This window comes from Elephantulus edwardii, unplaced genomic scaffold, assembly GCF_000299155.1.
Source record: "Elephantulus edwardii isolate Elephantulus edwardi_28Jun2011 unplaced genomic scaffold, EleEdw1.0 scaffold00109, whole genome shotgun sequence".
NCBI classification, from domain to species: Eukaryota; Metazoa; Chordata; class Mammalia; order Macroscelidea; family Macroscelididae; genus Elephantulus; species Elephantulus edwardii.
This window is the reverse complement of record NW_006399859.1, coordinates 11,984,025-12,004,637: the sequence shown is the minus strand read 5'-3', so window position 1 is coordinate 12,004,637 and position 20,613 is coordinate 11,984,025. Positions and strand designations below refer to the sequence as shown.

At 38.5% G+C, this 20,613-nt stretch overlaps 1 protein-coding gene across 1 annotated transcript in view; it reads left to right on the top strand.

Moving 5' to 3' along the window:
• Positions 1–800: 800 nt before the first annotated feature.
• FAR1 (fatty acyl CoA reductase 1) overlaps positions 801–20,613 on the top strand; it is a 102,312-nt gene continuing 82,499 nt past the window's right edge. The window contains exon 1 of the mRNA XM_006892055.1: positions 801–926. The gene's annotated coding sequence lies outside the window, so the exon portion shown is untranslated. The remainder of the gene's footprint in view (positions 927–20,613) is intronic.

Here is a 20,613-nt window from a genome sequence, read left to right as displayed (position 1 = left end):
TTTAAACTTACCTTCTCCCCTTCCAACCACTATTCCTACTTCTCTCACCCGAGATTAGTTTTGTACGAAATTACTCTGGAGAGTGTGGAAGATGGAATGTTTTGGGTAAGAGTTTTGCGAGGCTGGATGAGACCCAGGCTTGGCTTCTTTCCTTCTGGGGACACTCTAAAGGGATTGCATTGGCCCGAAGAGCAGGTCCTTTGCATTCAAGGCACTGAATTTGTACCATCAAGGTGTAAGTACTCAGAATGGATCCATAACACCCGGAAGTGCAGGGTCTTGGCCCACCTAAAAGCGTGCAGGCCCCACATAGGCAATGCCGGAGCATGACACAATGGCTGATCCTCAGTCTCTCGCGCAAGCCTCCCCGCATCCTCCCCACTGTGCACACCCCCACCAGCTCGATTGGAATCGGGCGTGGCCCTGGGCGCGACCCGCCTGGACGCAAGCTGCCAGGGAGGGCGCAGCCGAGTCTGGCATGTGGGGCGCGTGCCTATTGGTTGAGATTTCTCCCGCGGGCCGGCCGACCGCAGAGCCCACCTCCCGACCCTCTCTTCGCACCCCCATTGGCCGTCCGCGTCCCCCCATCCCGGGCTCCAACCTCCCACCAGCCCAGATGGAAACAGGCTTGTGGAGGGGTGGGAGGCCAAAACTGGGAGGGGGGATGAGCGGTATTCCCGGCGCGAGAGAGCCAATCAGAACAAGACGTGGAAAAGAGGCGCCGCGCCAGCCAGTAACATCCCGAGGTGCGGGTCGGGGCTGGCTGACGCTAGTACGCCCCGCAACCAATGGGCGTGTCTCTGCCCGTCCGCTCTTCAGCAGCCGGTCGCGGGCGGTGAAAAAGCGAGTGAGGTGTGCGCGACCGCAGCGGCAGAGTCATCGGTAGACTGGCAGGAGGAAAGCGAGGTCTGAGCCTCTGTGTCTAGGTGAGAGGCAGGGGCGCCGGGCGAGACTTGCTGGGCTGCAGGCGCTGGCTCTCCTGGCCGGGGCAGCGGCTGCGACTGCGGGAGCCTGTGCGGCAGGCTGGGCCGAAGCGGGGGCGACGACCCACCGCCCCGCCCCCGCCTCCACCTCCACCTCCACTCTCACCCGCGTCAGCTCTGTGAGAAGGAAGCGGGCTTCTGGGCCGGGGGTTTCTCCGCTAATTGACCTGGCAGCCGCCCTCTGGAGAGTTAGGACCCCAGGCGGGGACGTAGGGAGGGGCCTGCTTTGCAGCGCGGGACCCAGGGACGCCGCCTGGCCTGGGGAGGCCGCGTAGAGGTGGCGAAGGTGGGGCGGGGTAGTTAACGGAGGAACCGGATAGCGTGTTTCGGGGTGGCAGTGAAAAGGAGGCTTGTGATTGAAGGGTTCCGAGTCTGGGGAGGAAGAAAGTGATGTGAAAACGGTGATGGCGAGAAAAGGCCGCCAGAGGAGAGGGTGCGGAGCCTGAGAGTGTGGTCTCTTGGATGGAGATTGGTAAGGATGGGAGTGATCGGCTGATTTGTAGACGGAGGACCGGCTTGGGTTTTGAAGGTTAAGGACTCGGGCATCTAGATTGAATCCTTACGTGGAGAACGAGGCAACCAGTGAAATCGAAAGGTGACCGAGAGGAGATTTTAGATGAGGTATGGATGGAGGCTGTTTGACTAGGAGGCGTTAGCTGACCGGTTAGAAAGTACGGGAGAAGCCAAAGAGATTAAAATTCGTGTGTAGGCAGGTGAAGGGAGTGTATCTTTTATGAGTAGATGAGCTCGTACAACTATGGGTTTTGCCAGATGCAGAGACTGGAGAGCCGAATGTCTGGCCGGAGTCAGCTTGATCACTAGAGGCCCTACACTCAGACTTGTTTAACTTTGGCTGTTGAAGTTTGATCGCCCCCTCCCCTCCCCACCTTTCTAATTGTTTTGACTTGGCAGCGAACTAACTCACCTTTTAAAAAAGAAATGGCATAAATACTGTTTGCTTTTGATTGTGTGACAGTGAGAGAGCTTTCCACTTAAAAAAGTCTGGAAGTTAAGACAGTATCAGAACAATCTCTTAAGAAAAATCAGCACTACAGTGAAGATTCTCAGCTGTCTCATTGAGTATCTGCAGCGTATAGACATATAAGGATATCTTAAAGTAAATATCTTAAAGTAACACACGTGAGAATTAACATCTAGTCTAGTCCAGCTGAAATGATCCCTGCATTGACTAGATTCTGAGAGTGACCCTGTAGGACAGAGGCACACTAGCTGACTGTCCCATCTTTTCCTTGCTGTGTACTTAGTGGATTCACACTGCCAACCTTTCACTTAGTAGCAGAGCACTTCAACCACCATGCTAGGAAGACCCCTTCTGCTTGTGTATGTTGTTGTTTGTTATGTACTGTGGAGTGTGAACCACCTTCTAGCTGACCCTTCAGCAGGTTTTCAGAGGCCAGTAAGTTGCAGGAGAGGAGATTGCCTATATTCTCCTGACAAGCTGCTGGTGGATTTGAACCATGTACCTTCAGGTTGGCAGTGCTCCTTCTTAGCACTGAGCCACCAGTGCTCCCTCTGCGAGTAAAAGATCAACTATTTGATGTTCTGGAATTTGATTATGCATTATGCCTTGCTGGGAAACTTTTCAAGCCCTAAGGATAGCTACTTAATGTTTAGAGTTCTTTTTCATGTGTAAGTATCACTATCTCATTGAAGCTTTTGAGAATTCTATTTCTAATATTAAGGTTGCAGAGTGGAGCAGGGAGCAAATATTAGAGAAGAAAGTGACCTACTGCCACATTCTAGTGGACTCAGATTTAGAAAGTGATGAGCATTGAGGTATAATTTGTCTTTGAGGCCGGGACTGGAGTTAAGCACATATTAGCAAATGAAAAAAAAAATAGCACAATGTCAAGGAAAGAAACCAAAAAAGGACCTTTGTTATATAGGATATTTCCTTGTAACCAGATTCACAGAGCATTATAATAAACGAACCCATTTTTAAAATGTAGAGCTAATTTTGTGGCATAATTCTGGTAACTTTATTCACTGTGATCACATTTTACCTTTAGAATATAAACAGAATACCTAAGTGCTGAGGTGCTGAGGCGATTTGGAGCAGAGAAGTCCTGTGAGAGTTGTGAAGTTAATCAGGGAAGGTTTCCTGGGAAGAGGTGAGTTTTGAACCATCTTTTAAACTATGAGTTGGGGGCATGGATTATTGGAAGAAATGAAGATGACATTCCAGTACTTGTACATGGTTTATGGACATGATATAAAAAAACTATAAGAGTTAAAACTTAAGAAAGAGTTGAATGAAGATGAATTAGTAAATCACTGTTATTGTTGAGTTAGTTTTGACTCCTGAAGACCCCCCCCCCCAATCAGGTTTCTGAGCCTCTACATCTTTACGAGAAGAGAGAGATGCCCATCTTTCTCCCTTGGAATGGCTGGTGAATGTAAACTGCAGACCTTTTGGTTAGTAGTCAGTCGTTATTCACTAAGTTACCTGGTAGTTCTGGTGGTCTAGTGGTAAGAAGCTGCTCTGTAATCCCAAAAGTACGCTGTTTATATCCACCAGCTGCTCCATAGGAAAAGGCACAATCTCATCCCGTGCCATTTACTGCCTTTGAAAACCCACCAGGAAGGTTAGCTATGAGTTGGTTCCAATGCAACAGTACACAACAATATAGTGATTAGAAAAGAAGCACTTAAACAGTTAATTGATGGATTGAAGATTGGCAGTAAAAGAAAAGAGCAAAAATGTTTATATGAGACATAGATAGAATGTAGGATTATTGCAGGATAGATTTGGTGTGCAACCATAGTTCCTTGCTAGTTTCTGTTAACAGTCAAAAATATTAGTCAAGTTCTTTGAGCTAAGTACTATTTTGAACTTTGTAAGAATCATTTTGTTCGGCTGTTTTGTAGATGAGGGAACTGCGCTTAACTGAGATTTTACATTCCTGTCATATAGCTAGTATGAACCAGGGACAGGATCAGCAAAACCAATTGGTAAATGGCTTATTGAGCATCTTCTTTATATCAGACAATTGTGCTTAGTGCCAGGGACTCAGAGTTGAGAAAATCAAAGTTAGGCCTGGACTTTTTTTTTTTTTTTTTAAGTCCTGAACTACTTTTAAGAAATTGTCAGGATTGGTTAAAAAAATCAGTGAAAGATAAGAGTTATTAGAGAGGTTTATATAGATACCAAAGAATATACTGTTAGAGAAGCCTAAGGTAGTGTTTTAAGAAAGTGGTGATTAGCAGCCAGACATGGCTGAGAGACTCAAGAACAAAAATTGAGAGGATATCATTGACTTAGGAAAAAGTAATGTGAATTTACTCTCAAGAAAATGAGTCAAGATTATTTTATTTACCTAGTGCTGATGTAACAGAGATACCAGAGGTAGTTGGCTTCAGTAGGCATACATTTGATTGTTTTATGGTTTAAGAGTTTAGAAGTCTAGATTCAGGGTGGCATCTTTAAGGGAAGATGTTTTCTTTCTCTTGGTTTTGAAGGAAGTCCTTTTTTTCCTTCAGCATCTTGTAAGCCCAGTGTTCCTTGGAGATCTCCATGGATCTTAGTTTCCCTGTGTTGGGGAGCATCTCAGTGCAGAGACTTAAGTCTACAGGACAGACTACACTCTGGCCATTATTTCTTGGTCATACCTAGGTCCCTTCTCTGCTCTCCTCTTCTCTTTTTTATCTCTTGTGAAATAGGTATTATAGGCTGCATGCTGGGATAACTCTTTTGGGTTGAAAAGAGTGAAAAGCTGTTAAAATTGCTTGGCATATCAAATCATGAGGGAATCATAAAATTTTCACAGCACACTATTTGGGGGACACAGAATTGAAACCATGACAAAAATAAGATACAGACTAGTAGGGAAATCACATTTAATAGTGTTCTAATTATTTCAACTGAAAAGTAAGTATTTTGTATGATCACAGCTATAGTTAAATTTTTGGAAGGATATGTTAGTGGACCCCTTATAATGTTTTTATTAATCCTTAGTTCATGAGATTCTGGGTACAGTGTTTTGTAATAACAAATTACTTGCAACATAGAAAAATACTATTACTATATTATTTTAAAGGTATAGTGTATCTGAAAATGGTTCTTTATATTATAGAAATATGTTATAGAAGGGTACACTATGTACTAATGCAAACATTTAAGTAACTGATACTAAATATTTCTGCCCTCACTGTTCTAATTTAACAAATTTTACTTAAAGATACACAGGAATGATGTTATTTATAATCCAGATACTGCCTTTATGTGAACTGGCTAGTCTGAAGTATGTCTAGGGGTAGAGAATAGTTGATCTTAACTTTATTACCTATACTGTACCTGCTACTTTGATAGGCACTCTCCTGTCTTGTAAATGACTGTTTTTAGTAGAAATATTATAAAAGTACACATACTGAAAAATGAGGTTTCCTTAAACTGAGGCATCAAATATAGTTGTTGTTAGGTACCCTTACATCAACTGTGACTGATAGCAACCCTGTGAACAACATATTTGAACCTTGCTGTGTCCTGTTCCATACTCACACTTATACACTGAGTCCATTGGTTAAGTCACTGTTTAGCCTGTCTTGTTGAAGTTCTTTCTCTCTTTCTCTGATAGGCTACCTTTTCCCAAGAACTGCCTCTTTTAATAACAATATACCAGTAGTTTGTGAGGAAGTTTCCCCATGCTTGCCTCTAGGGAGCACCCTGGGTATACTTCTTCCAGGCTAGACTTAAGTGTTGGTTAGGCAGTCAGTGGGATAGTCAATACTCTTGATTCTTTCTCTGTTATCTTTATTTTCTGTTCAACTTACATATGCATAGGAAGCAATGGAAAATACCACGGCTTGCGCGAGATACACCTCTAATATTTAAACTGATTTTATTGCTTAATGGGTGGTCATTAACAAAAGATTTCTCTAATGCAGCACATCTTTTGACTTCATAACTGCTTTTACCATGGGTGTTGATTGGGGTTCCAAGAAAATAAAATTGTTGACAACTTCAATCTTTTCTCCATCTAAGATGCTACTGCTTATTGATGAGGACTTTTGTTTTCTTGATGTTGAACTGTAATGTATATTGGAACCTGTTGTCTCTGATTTTCTGCAACACGTATTTCAAGTTCTCTTCACTTTCACCAAGCAGTTGTGTTATCTGCATAATGCAAGTGGTTCAGTATAAACCAATTCTTTTGTACAGTTACTGAATTCCTTCTATCTTCTTTTGCCACTTCCCACATCATTGTAAAACACCTCAGATTTCAGCAGTAGAACCTTAGCTGTCCAAAACATTTGTTTTCCTAAAGTAATAAATGAATATAAGGTTCATTTTTAAAATCAGTATAAGGGTCACACACTCCTATATCTCCTTTCTCCCTCAAGCTCTCTATCAAACATACACAGAGATAGTCACTCAGAATTACATCATAATAATAGTTTTGTTTGGCCATATATTCCTTTTCTCTACGTACTGTTTTTACGGTTCTTTCTTTCTCTAGGTTCACCTTCATTTAAATGCACAGTATTTCAGGCAAAATGAAAATAGTATGTGTGTATAGAATTAGGTCTGGTGGCATAGTCCATTATGTATGATGTTACTAACCAGAAGATCAAAGATTCAAATCCATCAGCTGCTCTTTGAGAGAAAGAAAGGCTATCTACCTTCTTAAAGATTTTTTTTTATTTTTTATTTTATTTTAGTACTTGTGTGTGTGTGTACCGTCAAATCAGATCTAACTGGCACAGGAAGAGATTGTCCCTCCTTCCCCGGCAGAGCATCTGGTGGATTTGAACTGTGAGCCTCTGGGCAGTGCAGCTTCTTGCCACTAGGCCACCAGAACTCCCCTTCTTCTTAAAGATTTATAGTCTCAAAAATCTGATAGAAGGTTGCTATGAGTCTGTTTAGATGATAATGGAATTATTTTAATTTAAATGCTTATAAATATCTTTGTTTCTTATTTCTGTTTTAAGTGGAGAAAAGAGACATTTCAGGAAAATAAGCTTTTCTTTTTTTTTTTTTAAATAAGCTTTTCTTACAAAGGAATTATTTCAAACAAAGGGTAATAAATTTGCTTAGAGCTCAGAATAAATTTGTTTTCATATTCTGTAAGGAGGGGATGATCTTCTAAATCAAGAATATAAAACCCGCACTGTAATCCCAGAGGAGCATGGTTCAAATCCACCAGATGCTCTGCTGGAGAAGGAGGGACACTCTCCTCCGGTACCAGTCAGATCCGATTTGACGGTACACGCATGCAAAATAATAACATAAAAAATAAAAAAAAAAGAATATCAAACCCAAGCCAAACCAGTTCCGTCCAGTTGGTTCTGATTCACTAGTGACTGCTGGAAAATCCTCTGTGAATCAGTTCCATCTTGACTGCGGTGAGAGTGAGTTGTTACCTTAGAATATTAGTCTCTTGTATGTGTTTATGTATTTTAGGGGCCTTGTGACATTGGTTCTAAATAAATGATGCTGATTGTTGTGTGCTGTAATGGGGTTCATTATATTACATTTTCATGCTTTAGAGGGGTTTGTTTTCAAGTTCCAGTATTTTTTTAGAAATGATGTGTGCTTTACTGCATTTCAGATCTTTATGTAATAGATACTATGTCTTAGAATTGAGGAAGTGCACTGTATTCATAGAAGTTTCATGTGCAACTATCTTACTTGTTTGTTGTGTGCAATTTCTTCTCTTTGTTTCCTTCTTTTTTACTTATAAACGATTACTTTTTTAAATGATGTAGGGCTGAATATATAGTACTAATATGAAAAACATTCTTTTAAAATTACTCTGATGTAAAAAAAGTGTTAGAATATAGAAAATCTACATGAGCTGAATCAGCAGACTTAAGTTTTAATTTTTGCTAGCAAGTTGGTGTGTAACTTTAGCAAGTCATTTCCCTTCTTTGGCCTTTAGTTTCTTCCTCTATGAGATGGGGATCTGTTGGTCCTTTCTAGCTTGAAGGGACAGTCTGCCTTCCTCAATAAAAAGTGGATGCCTTAGATTCCTTTCTTCAAAATAGTATTTATTGCTTTTTGCTCTTATTTCTTTTTTTCACTTCTTTGTCTTTTCTGTTGTGGATCCTTGAGTGTACTGTCAGAATTTTAACTTATTTAATTACCCATTAATTAATGGCTAAAGAATTGCACTGCCATTCCAGAGGCAGTTGGTTCAAATCCACCACTTACTCCAAGGAGAAAGATGACCAGTTTTCTCCTGTGCGATGTATAGCCTTTAAAGTTTCTCTGGAGGGGCACCTGTGACTGATTCTCACTTGATAGCAGTGAGCAAACACATATTTACTCTTATATATAAGAGTTTATAGAAAGTAGGTACACAAAAATGAGTGAATATTTTTTCTGAGTTAATATATAATCATGAATTATCAAACACCTGAAATTTAATTGAAAGATAATAACTTTAAAGAATAAAAAGTATTTAAAAGTACAGGGAAGAAAAATCATTAATCTGTCTTTAGGATTTTTCACCACCAATTCTCACTTTTATTTGTTTAATTTTTTTTTGTGGCCATGTGGTTTGCTTTATTTATTTTTCTTTTTTTAAATGATACTAATTCATTTACAGAATTAAAATACATTGTTTTCTAGAACAGATTCTTCCAATTTCCCTCACCCCACCCATCAAATTATACAACCCCATGATTAATCCCACCTCCCCCCCGCACATCCTCATTCCACTTTTATTTTGAAGCAGATCTTTAGACATTTTTATTAGTTGTAAATGTACAGTGTGATAAGTGTAATACTACATATGTTAACATAAATTTTTTTGTATAGAAAAAAATTTTGAAATTTGTGCATTATGATTGGTCAAGAGAAATTACATTTAATTTACTATAGGTCAAGGATAATATAATTGGAAGATTAATTATACCTATGTGCAACAGAATGTAGCAGTGTAGTATCACATGTGCCAAAATTGATAGTGGTTGTAACTAGGTAGGTACTATTGATGTAACACTGACTCCTGCACAACTCAAGACTATACTGTCCTGTGTGAAACTCATATATGCTATGTTTGAATCCGTTGTTGCAGCTCTGTTGAAAATCTTCCTCTTTTACTTGCCAAGCATGATGTCTTTCTCAAGGGACTGATCCTTATTGATAACATACCCAAAGTATATGAGGGAGTCTTTCACCAACTTTGCGTCTCAGCATTTTGGCTGTACTTCCTCTAAGACAGATTTGTCCTTTTTATAGTTAATGGTATATTCAGTGTTCTTCCCAACATCACAATTTAGATTCTTACTTGATTTACCTTCTTCATTGTCCAACTTCTACACACATAATGATAGGATTGAAAATAACACGGCTTGGGGCAAACAAACCTTGGTCCTCAAAGAGACATCCTTGTCATTTAGCACTTTTTAAAAGGTTCTCACACCACTGTCCTACGAAAATTTAATAAAAGACTTATCAAACATGTTTGTTCTAGAGAGGATGAGGCCAGCCTTCTCTTTGGAGGTAAGGATTCTGAGGCGCCTGATATACTTCGGGTATGTTGCAAGGAGGGACTGGTCTTTGGAATTTGGAAGGGTGAGGGATGGAGAGAGGGAGAACATCAATGAGATGGATTTGATACAGTGACTGAGGTAACTAGGGTAAGTGTGTGGGAGACAATAAAGTTGGCATAGGATAGAGCCGGTTTCAAGGCTGTTGTACATAGGGTCACTTTGAATCTCAAGCAGTTCGACAGCACCTAACAACAACAAACAAACTAGATAAACTCACTGCCATTGTGTAAGAACCCACTGAGAGCTGACTCTGCAGTAGGTTTTTGGAGGCTAATCATAGTGATGTGAGAGTGTTTCCCAGTGCAGTATGTCATTTACTTTCTTGACTGCTGCTTCCATAGGTACTAATTCTTGATCCAAGTAAAAAGAATGAAAGTAAGATTTAGACAGGGAACTAATGTGTAGGGAGTGAAGTGTTATTACATGGAAGAAGCATACAGTTAAAAAAAAAAATCTAACATTAGTTAGATTTAAAAAATCTAATATTAGTTAGAGAATAAATTGCATTATAGTAGAACACCTCTCTCTCTTTATTTTAAAGGCCCTATCAGGCATTATTGGGGAGTGCTGGTGGCTTGTTATTGTTGGAGTACCAACACAAATTTACGTGGTTTTAATCTGTCAGCTACTCTGTGGGAGAAAGATGGACAGTCTCTTCCCATGTGATTTACTTGCTTCTGAAAACCTGCTGGAGGGTCAGCTTTGGGTCTGTTCTGACTCAACAGCAGTACATACCACCACCAATAAAAGGTATACAGTAGATCATATTTTACTTCAGTATTTGGAAAAAAGTAATTTGCTGTATTGCAGATTAGGATGAAATAGCTTACCTCTGGAAACCCTGTGAACTTGGAGAAACAAAAGTTATACAAGTGCTCAAGTCTTCCATTCACAGGGCCGTGATGAGTTGCTGTGACTTAACAGCAACAAGTTTGTTGTGTAGACAATGATACACGTTTGTGATTAATTATTTGGCACGTTTATTTAAAAATCCCACTGAATATCCTAATACCACAGATATGAATGGATCCATTCTGTCTCATATGTGTGTGTATTTTATTTAAATATTAATTTGACCATTTTAAGATTACATTAGAATATTTAGCTACCTCGTTTGGGAGCTCTAATGACATCTGAGGTGCTTTCAGGCACTTCAAGTCCACAAGTGGCTCCACGGGAGGAAGACAGGCAGTCTCCTCCTATGTGATTTATAGTTTCCCAAAATCTGTTGCAGAGCCCGCTTTTAGAGGGTTCTCACTCACTGGCAGTTATCTAGTTTAGATAAGTCTTTTATGGAATTCTTATCAGAAATGTTGTTAGAGTAGTGATGTGAGAATTTAAGGGATCCTGAGCATTTTTTTGTGTTTTATTTTTTTTTTATTTTTTTTTTTTACTTTGAAGTATTCTGAGAATAAACTTCACAGAGTATCCCATAATGTGGGGATCCTCAGTCAGTGGTCCTAAACCTCTCATGAACATGTAATTTAGAGCTTTGTGTTATTCCCTCCTCATTTTGATTGTCTCTCAGTCTGGGCTTTACCACTGCTACTATAGTTACCTGTGTTCCTCTGTTGTTCATAGGGTTTTCAGAGGTCTGCTCTTTAGAAGTGGATGATGGTCAAAGATGTTGAGGATAGCACAGGATAAGATAGGGTTCAGCTCTGTGGTTCATAGGGTTGCTGTGAGTCATACAGGACTCGACAGCACCTAACAACAAAATTATCTCCTCAGAAAAATATAAAACTCCAAAGGGGGAAGAGGAGTCCCAAAGTGGGGAATCATGGAGTTGCAAGGTGTTTGGACAGAGGGAGGGGGTGAAGGAATTAGGAAAGATCTCATAAGTGTCTGAAAAGAAGGGGCGACAGTATAGATCATTGGTGATTGGTTTTATAAAATGCAGTGTATAGGAATGATTGTGTGGAACACAATGGATAGGAATTTTGTATGCAAACCAGTATAAGATAAATAACACATATAAGCTTAATTTTCATAAAATTTTAGGAAGCTATAAGAACCTCATAGCTTACTCACATATGCTTGGGAGGAGGATTCTTCTATGGATTTTGTATAGGCAGATGCCATAACGCTAAGATTGAGCTCACTTATGTTTCTGTATGTATTGTCTGTAGGGAACTCTGGTGGCCTAGTGGCAAGAAGCTGCACTGCAGTGCCAAAGGCACATGGTTTGAGGCCACCAGCTGCTCTGCAGGAGAAGAATGGGCAGATCTCTCCCATAAGATTAATTGCCTCTGAAAACCCTCCGGAAGTTCAGCTATGGGTTGGTTCTGACTCTCCTGTACACAGCAATAATAATATTGTTCATTTTAAAAAAGTTTTAAATTATTACTGTTGTTCTTACATACCCTCAAGTCAGAACCAACCTATACGTGACCCTCACAGCTTGTTTTTAGAGACGGTTGCCTGTCTTTCTCCTGTGGAGCTGCTGGTGAATTATAATCATGTGTCTTTGGCTTGGTAGTAAAACTGTTTACCACTAAGCCACCAGAGCTCCCTTTAAAAATCATTTAGAGTGATAGAATTATACAATGGATCGTGTAAATGCCTAATTAAAAAATTGTCTGATTGTTAATTAAATCTTTTAATAATAAAGTTTAAGGAAGATACAATGACACTGCTATTCTATTCATTACCATTAAATTAAAACCTGTTTATAACTGATCCTCCATTGGGTTTCCATAGCTGAAAATTGCTAGGGAGGAAGGAGGAGAGAGGAGATGGCCCACCTTTCTTTGTTGAAGCCACTAGTAGATTGGAACCACCAGAAAGCGACGGCCTTTGATTTAGCAGCTCAGCTTGCTATCAACTGGCCATCAGAGTTCCTTATAAGAATAATAGTTTTTGTTAAAGATCTTGGAAAAGTTGTGTAGAGCTATAATTATAAAATGGCTATTCTCCATCCTAAAATAACAAGAAGTAGAATATATGATTTAAGAATGCATTGTTGATCTTAAGTGTTGTTGAGTCAGAACCAACACCTAGCTGACCCTCCAGTGGGGTTTTTGGATGTTATAAACTTCACGGAATGAGATTGCCCATCTTTCTTCCATGGAGGACCTATTGGATTTGACTTGTGTGCCTTTGAATTGACTCTGAGCACCTATTGGATTTGACTTGTGTGCCTTTGAATTGACTCTTTACCACTCGGCCACCAGAGTTAGCTATAAATACATACCATCTATTTCCTTAGAGGCAAAGAGAGAAATTTTGACCTACTTAATAGCTGAGTTCTATGCAAGATATGCTGAGGTATTTTGAGGGTCATATCTGTGGTGGAATAATTCCTAAAGGTACTATAGATAATATAAAAGCTGCTTTGGCTGTCAAGGGGTTGATGCTCAGTGAGACCCTGTAGTATCTTGGAGACACTGTGGATTAGGTTCTAGACCCTTGCATTAAAGTGAATATCACAGTAAAGCAAGTTCCATGATTTTTGTTGTTTTCCAGTGAGTAAGTTATACTATATAAAACTATTTTATTACTTGTGGGTAGTAGCATAATGAAAAAGTTTGATATACTATGAAAATTATCAAAATAAGTCACAGACATGAACTGAACACATACTATTGGAAAAAATGACATGTTTGTTGCAGAGTTGAAACAAACCAATTTATTTTAAAAAAGAACTTAGTGTCTGAAAAGCACAATGAAATGAAATATACCTTAGTTTGGCGAATGATCGGAAACAAGTTTTTTTAGAGACAGTTTTTAAAACTTGAGGGTTATGCTTTAAAATGTAGTCATCACAGTGTTTAACCTAAGTAGGAGCTTAGGTGGATTAATTGGCTGGTAAATGGGACACTTGACTCTGCAGAGCAGTATTTGAACATCAGTGAACAGTATGTGTATTGCTTAGACTGATAACCCTTGTGACCTGTGGGAGTTAATAATTCTTTGAGTGTTTCATGTAATACTAAGAAATAACTTACTCTGACAACATAGAAAACAGACTTTGAGAGTCTGAGAAATTTACCTCCATGATCTTCCCATCTCCAAGAAAATTAATAAATGACCAAATGGCTAATTGATTTGCCTGAGGACAGTTGGTTACAATCTCTAGTGTGATTTCCCCTCCTTTCTTTACTTGATTTTGGGTAGTTATATTTATTTTGTTATCTTTTCATTCTGAATCAGTATCTGGAAAAGGAGGTATCTAGAGTTTTTATTTTGGAAAACAGTATGGTTTTTAATGTTATGACTGATTCTAAATCAATAAATTGATTTAAGAATTTTCTAAATTTGCTAATACTTATATTTTGTCACATATTCTCACTTTATCTGTTTTATGATAACCCCTAATTGATAAATTTATTCACTGTAGGCTTAAGTCAGTTTCACAGTTAAAAACAGATACTAAGAATCCAAAAAGTCCATGTTTTCTATTATAATTTTATTAATTATAGGAATTAAAACAACTATTTCCATGGTGGATTATAGGGGGAGCATTGACCTAACAGAGACTTTATAGCGTTTATCCTCATGGGACTTCCCCAATCCTGAAACTGTACATTTGTGCACATACACATCTACTCCATGCTTTTTCTCTGCCTGATAACATTTAGTTGTGAGCTGTATATGTGAACTTGGCCGAGTTTTAAAGATAAAAAAGGAACTTTGGAGAAAAGAGTTTGCTATGGAATTTACTAATTTTAAGTCATTCCTTGGAAGCTGTTCCTTCCCACTCAAAAGTAAAGATGACTGTATCCTTTGTCTTTCATTTACATGTACATACTTAATTAATGTTCAATTTCTCAGTGTATATTTGAGTCAAATAATTGCAAAGTAAATATGCTCCATGGGTAAAAAAAAAGGCGAGGGATTGTTGACATTGAAATTAGGTAAGTTAGCTAACAGTATTCCCCCTTTTCCTGAAATACATGTTCCAAGATCTCTAGTGGATGCTATGAAATCACAAATAGTAAACCACAAAAACCCTGTGTTGTTGTTATTGTTAGACTGGCTTCAGTTTTCATTGAGTTGACTTCTATTTGTTGTGTCTCTAGAACAGAGCAAGACACTGAATTCCGTGAGTATTATGATTAGGGTTTTTTGGTACATAATTCTTTACTTCTGACAAAGTTTAATTTATAAATAAGGCACAGTAACAAATTAACAACAACATGATAGAATAATTATTTCTATATTTGGACTGTTTTGTCTGGAGTGAAGACAGTGCTTGACAAAGGCTGATTCAAGTCCCAGGCAGGACAGAGCAGCACAGAATGAGATTTCACTGCACTACTTATAATAGTGCACAATTGAAAACTTATGAATTATTTATTTGTCATTTTTCCACTTAATATTTACTGACTTCTGTTGATCAAAGGAAACCGAAACTGAGGAAAGTAAAAGGTGGGAAGATTGCTCCACCAAATTCCAGTACTGGCCCTGACTTCAAGTCCAGAGGTGATTTGTGTGGATTTGGTGGCCAGGAAGAACATCTGAGAATAGTTGTGGGTGGAAACACATTATTGGAGATTTAGAATGTGATGAGCAAATCCTCCCCTAGTAACCTCATAGCCAGGGTGAAGACCCTTAAAACACTTGGATTCTTTCAGTCTTTACCCTTAACTGGACTCTTCAAGTCCAACCTGGTGAACGAACAACAGTTTGTTATCAATAAATAAACATTTTATGGGGGAAGGATTTTCTTCAGCAGCAGTGGCATAGTCTCTAGAGAGTTATAGTGCTAACCCAAAGTTGATGGTCCTCTGGAGGTTTGAATCCCTCAGCAGCTTCATGGGAGAAAGATGGGCAGCTTCTTCTCATGTGATTTACCACTTCTGAAAACTCAGAGGTCAGCTATGATCTAACTCAACAGCAATGAGTTTTTTGAAAAGAATATTTTTAGAGGAATATAATGGTTCATTTAAAAGTGTTTTTAAAGTTACTGTTATTATTGTGATAAAAGAATAGGTGTATGACAAAACAGTTGCCAGTTGAACAATTTTTATATGTATAGTTTGGTGACTCTGTTTATAATCTCCTTGTTGACAGTCAATTCTGACTGTCCTGTTTTACTTACTCCACAACCAGTAATATAGATGGTTATTGTCTTGTTGAAATACTTAAAGTGTAGACTAAAACAAAATTGATAATGATGTAGTAAAACTAATGATAATTCTTTTATCAGAGCAAGAATAATGATAGTTGAAAACCATGACTAGGTAAATGAAAACAATTTTGCTGGCAGTTTTTAGTTTGTATTTGCAGTAGGAACTTAAAACATCATGGCAAACTTAATGATTGACTACAAACTGATGTCTTTGGTAGTTCTGCTAACATGTTTATTTTTGCAATTGTTTTTAAAATTTTTTTTTAATTTTTGCAATTTTTAATAATTGAGTTAATAGTTTATAAGTAGCCTTTGGACTACTGGGATGAAGTGGGGTTTTTGGTTTTGTTTTTTTTTTTTTTAATGGTGAGAAAAATTTGTATTTAGAATTGGCCAGCTGGGCTCAGTTTAGGTGATCCCAATTTTGTTGGCAACATCCAAAGCATCCTAGTCAGGAATAGGTCTAATCAAGGTATTGACTTTAGCCAAATCAATGTCATAAAACTTTTTTACAGTTCTTTTGATTTGGTGCTTGTTGTCCTTGGCATCCACAATGAACATAAGTGTATTGTTATCTTCTATTTTCTTCATGGCTGACTCAGTGGTCACGGGAAACTTACTAGTATAATGGTCAGTCTAGTTTCTCGCGAGTGGTGGTGGGGACCTCTTCCGGGACTGTTTGGCGTTTCCGTGTCTTAGGCCGCCGGAAAGAGGGTGACAGGCAGATCTTTTTGTGTGGCTGTGAATGCTCTTCAGGACTGCCTTCTTGGCCTTTAACACATTTGCTTTGGCTTCAGTTTTGGGTGGTTGGGGGCTTCCTTTTTCACTTTCAGTGCCGTCTCCCCTTGCCATGCTTTTTAAGTCATTTGTAGCCCATTGAGATTTGGCCCATTTTTAGAAACTCATTACATTATGAAGCTGATAGAGTAATTTGAGCTTTTCATGAGATTTATTTTCTTAACAATGTTGGGATATTTATGAAGGCTGAGTTTAAATAGAGGTCTCTAGGTTTCCTTTACCTCTAGACGTTTTAAAGTATTTGATATGCTGACAGTCTTTGTTAATCTCTTAGTCAAGGATAAAATACACAGCTTCCCAACCCCATTAATGCACTTTGAAAATGCTGCCTTAGAGATCTGGTGTGTGCTTTTAAGTTCAGCCTTGAAAACAGAATCTGCATGGGAATTGACACTTGAAAGAAATAGAGAGGAAATGCAATATATACCTGAGAGATGCTTCAAAGCACATTTCTGATGTAGTTAATGTCCCTTCACTTCAACTGTGACTCGTGGCAACCTTGTGAACAGCAGATCTGATTTTTATTATTATTATTGTTAAATTTTTTATTAATGATTTTTAATGCAACATATTTTTTTACAGCATATTTTCCATTTCATTTTCCCCCCATTCATTCATTGTTGGACATTTTCCTCCCTGCCCACCCCTTCCCCCCAGTTTGTTTTTCTCTTTGAAGAAAAAAAAATCTCATTGTTACACAATCCCCCCACAGTTCACAGTCCAGTTTAATATGCATTTCTTTTTCTGTTACCTTGTCTTGAAAATAATACCTAATCCTATATTCCTTTTAAACAGTTCTCTCCCTCATCTGTTACAGTTTCAATGCAGTATACATTATTTTTACCCTCTTTTCTTAGGTTCCCTTAACCCCTAAGTCAGTTCCATTTTACAACAGTGGCACTATGCAGTATTTGTCTTTTTGTGACTGAGATATTTCACTCGGCATAAGGTTTTCCAGCATAACTCATTTTGTATAATTTTTCATGAGGGTTTTTTTTTTCAATGCAGCATAGTATTCCATTGTGTGAATATACCACAGCTTCTCTATCCATTCATTTGTTGGACACTTGGGTTGTTGCCAACTCTTTGCTATTATGAACAAATCTGCAGTAAACATGGGTGTGCATATATCTGTTTGGGTGACAGTTCTGGTTTCTTTAGGGTATATTCCCAGTAGTGGAATTGCTGAGTCAAATAGTATTTCTATTTGCAATTTTTTGAGAAAGTGCCATACAGTCTTCCATAGTGGTTGCACCATTTTACACTCCCACCAACAGTGAATAAAGGTTCCAGTTTCTCCACAATCTCGCCACCATTTGCTGTTTGCTGTTCTTTTGAATTTTGCTATTCTGACTGGGGTGAGATGATATCTCATAGTTGTTTTGATTTGCATCTCTCTTAGAGCTAGGGATTTTGAACACTTCTTCATGTGCTTTTTCACCAAGCAGATCTGATTCTTGCCCTATCCTGTGCCATACTTACCATCTTGGACACACTTGAGCACTTGTTATAGTCACTGTGTCAGTCCATCATGTCGTATGTCTTCCTCTCTAATTACTGACGTTCCACCTTTCCAGGAGTGATGTCCTTCTTCAAGGGTTGGTACCATCTGACAGCATACCCAAAGTATGTGAGACAGTTTCACTATCCTGTCTCCAAAGAACATCCCAGTTTAACTTTCTCCAGGATTCCAAATAATTTGTTGTAGTACTAAACTGAATTTTAACTGCTTCTTTAACCACTAAAGTACTCCAAATTGTTTGATTTTATAAAATTGTTCTGAAAGACTTCTGGAGTTTTTATATAACTACTTACATAAGATACACACACACACACACACACACACACACACACATATATATAATTATTAATTTATTAAACTTGTAATTAGCCAATTTTGGGGTAAACTTTTATTGTAGTGTATATATGGTTGGTTTGTTTTGTTTTTTTAAAGTGCTGTTGAGTCTGACTCATAGCAACCGTGTGAACAATACATTTGAGCCCTGTTCTATCCTTTGCCATCTCATCTCTGTCTATGTCAGTCCATCTGGTTTAAGATCTTCCTCTCTTTTCTGACCCTCCACCTTCTCAACCATGATGTCCCTCTCTATGGAATAGCCTCTCCTAATAATATGTACAAAGTATTTGAGATAAAGCTTTATTGTCTTTGCCTCCAAAGAGCACTCTGACTGCACCTTCTCCAATACATGCCTGTTTGTTTTGACAGTCCATGAAATATTAAATATTCTGCTCCAAAACCACAACTCAAAGGCAACAATTTTTCTGTTGTCTTTATTCATTGCCCAGCTCTCAGATGCCTAGCAAGTAATTGAAAAGACCATAGCCTGAGTCAGGCATACCTTAGTCCTCAATTGAGGTCATTGTTCATCATTACCTTTAATTTGGAGAAGTCTTTGACTGTAGTCTTTCCTAATGCAATGTTTCCTTGTCTCCTGATTGCTGGTACCAACAATATTGATTGTGTGTCCAAGTAAGATGAAATTGTTGACAATTTCAATATTTTCTCTATCTCACATGGGGATATCTGTTGTGCTGTGGGTGAGAATTTTTGTATACTTGATGTTGAGGCTTCCTGCTCAACTCGAAAGCAGTCAGCAGCAGCAACAACAACAACAACAACATTCTTTGATCTTCTGCAGCAAGCATTTCAAGTCTTCCTCACTTAGAAGCAAGATTGTATTATCTACAATACACAGATTGTTGATGCATCTTCTCCTAGCTTGATGCCACATTCTTCTTCATAGAGTCCAACTTCTTGAATAATTTGCTCAGCATACAGGTTAAATAGGGAGGGAGAAAGGATGCATACCTTTCTTAATTTTAAACTTTGTCTTTTATTCAGTTCTCACAACAGCTTCTTGGTCTAAGTAAAGGTTTTACATAAGCACAAGTAAGTGATCTGGAATTCTCATTCTTACTGATAGCCATACTTTGTTATGATCCACACACTCAAATGCCATTGCATATAGTTAGTAAAACACAAATAGACATCATTCTGGTATTCTTTGCTTTCAGCCAGGATCAATTTGACTTCAACAATGATACCCCTGGTGCTATGCCCTCTTTTAAACCCAGCTTGAACTTCTGGCATTTCTTTGTCACAGTGTACTGTACTGGATGGTTTTGGATGATCTTCAGCATTATTTTGCTTGCATGTGACATCAGTGATATTGTTCGATAATTTCCACATTCTGTTAGGTCACCTTTCTTAGGAATGGGAACAAATATGGATCTTGTCAGTCAGCTAGGCAGCTGTTCTCCAAATTTTGTGGCAAAGATTGGTGAGCATGCCCACAGCTGCATCTGTTGGTTTAAAAATGTCACATATATACAAAATAAATCAAATAAATATATTTTAATAAAGCAAAAAAAAATGTCACTTGGTATCCATCAATTCCTGGGACCTTATTTTTTGCAGTTGCCTTCAGTGCAGCTTAAACTTCCTTCATTACCATTGGCTCTTGATCACATGTTACTTGAAATATTTTAGTGTCATCCAATACAGTGACTTTGTTAATTCCCTCCATCATTTTATAATGCTTCCTGGACCATTCAGTATTTTGCCCATAGTATCTTTAGTATTATAATATATAATATTATCAAGCAACTTGAAGTATTTCTCAATTAGGTCCATTATAAAGTCACATATCCAACATTCATGAATGGCTTAGTGGCACAAAACTGTGCTATGATCTTGAAGGCACACGGTTCAAGACCACCAGCTGCTCTGTGGGAGAATGAAGTCTCCTCCTGTGCATTTAATTGCCTCTGAAAACCCACTGGAGGGTCAACCATGGGCCAGTTCTGTCTCTTCGGTACACATCAACAACATCATGAAGTCACATGTACAACTTTCACAAATTTTTAAGCAGAATGATTTAAATTTCCCTGTTGTGCTAGGAAAGTTTGAGCAGCACTATTGGTAAAATTTCAAAACCTATTATTTATGGGTTGATTCTGACTCACTCTGACTTTGTGAGACAAAGTAAAATGGCCCCATGGGTTTTTTAAGGCTATACATCTTTATGGGAGTAGATTACCATTCCTCCTCCTGTGGAGCTGCTGGGTGAGTTTGAACTAGCAGTCTTTTGGCTAGTTATTACTGCACCACTCAGGCTTCTCATTCTTGATGATGTTGTTATTATGTGCCATCGAGTCGTTTGCGACTCATAGCGACCCTATGTACAACAGCCCTAAACCCTGTTCTATCCTGTGCCAATC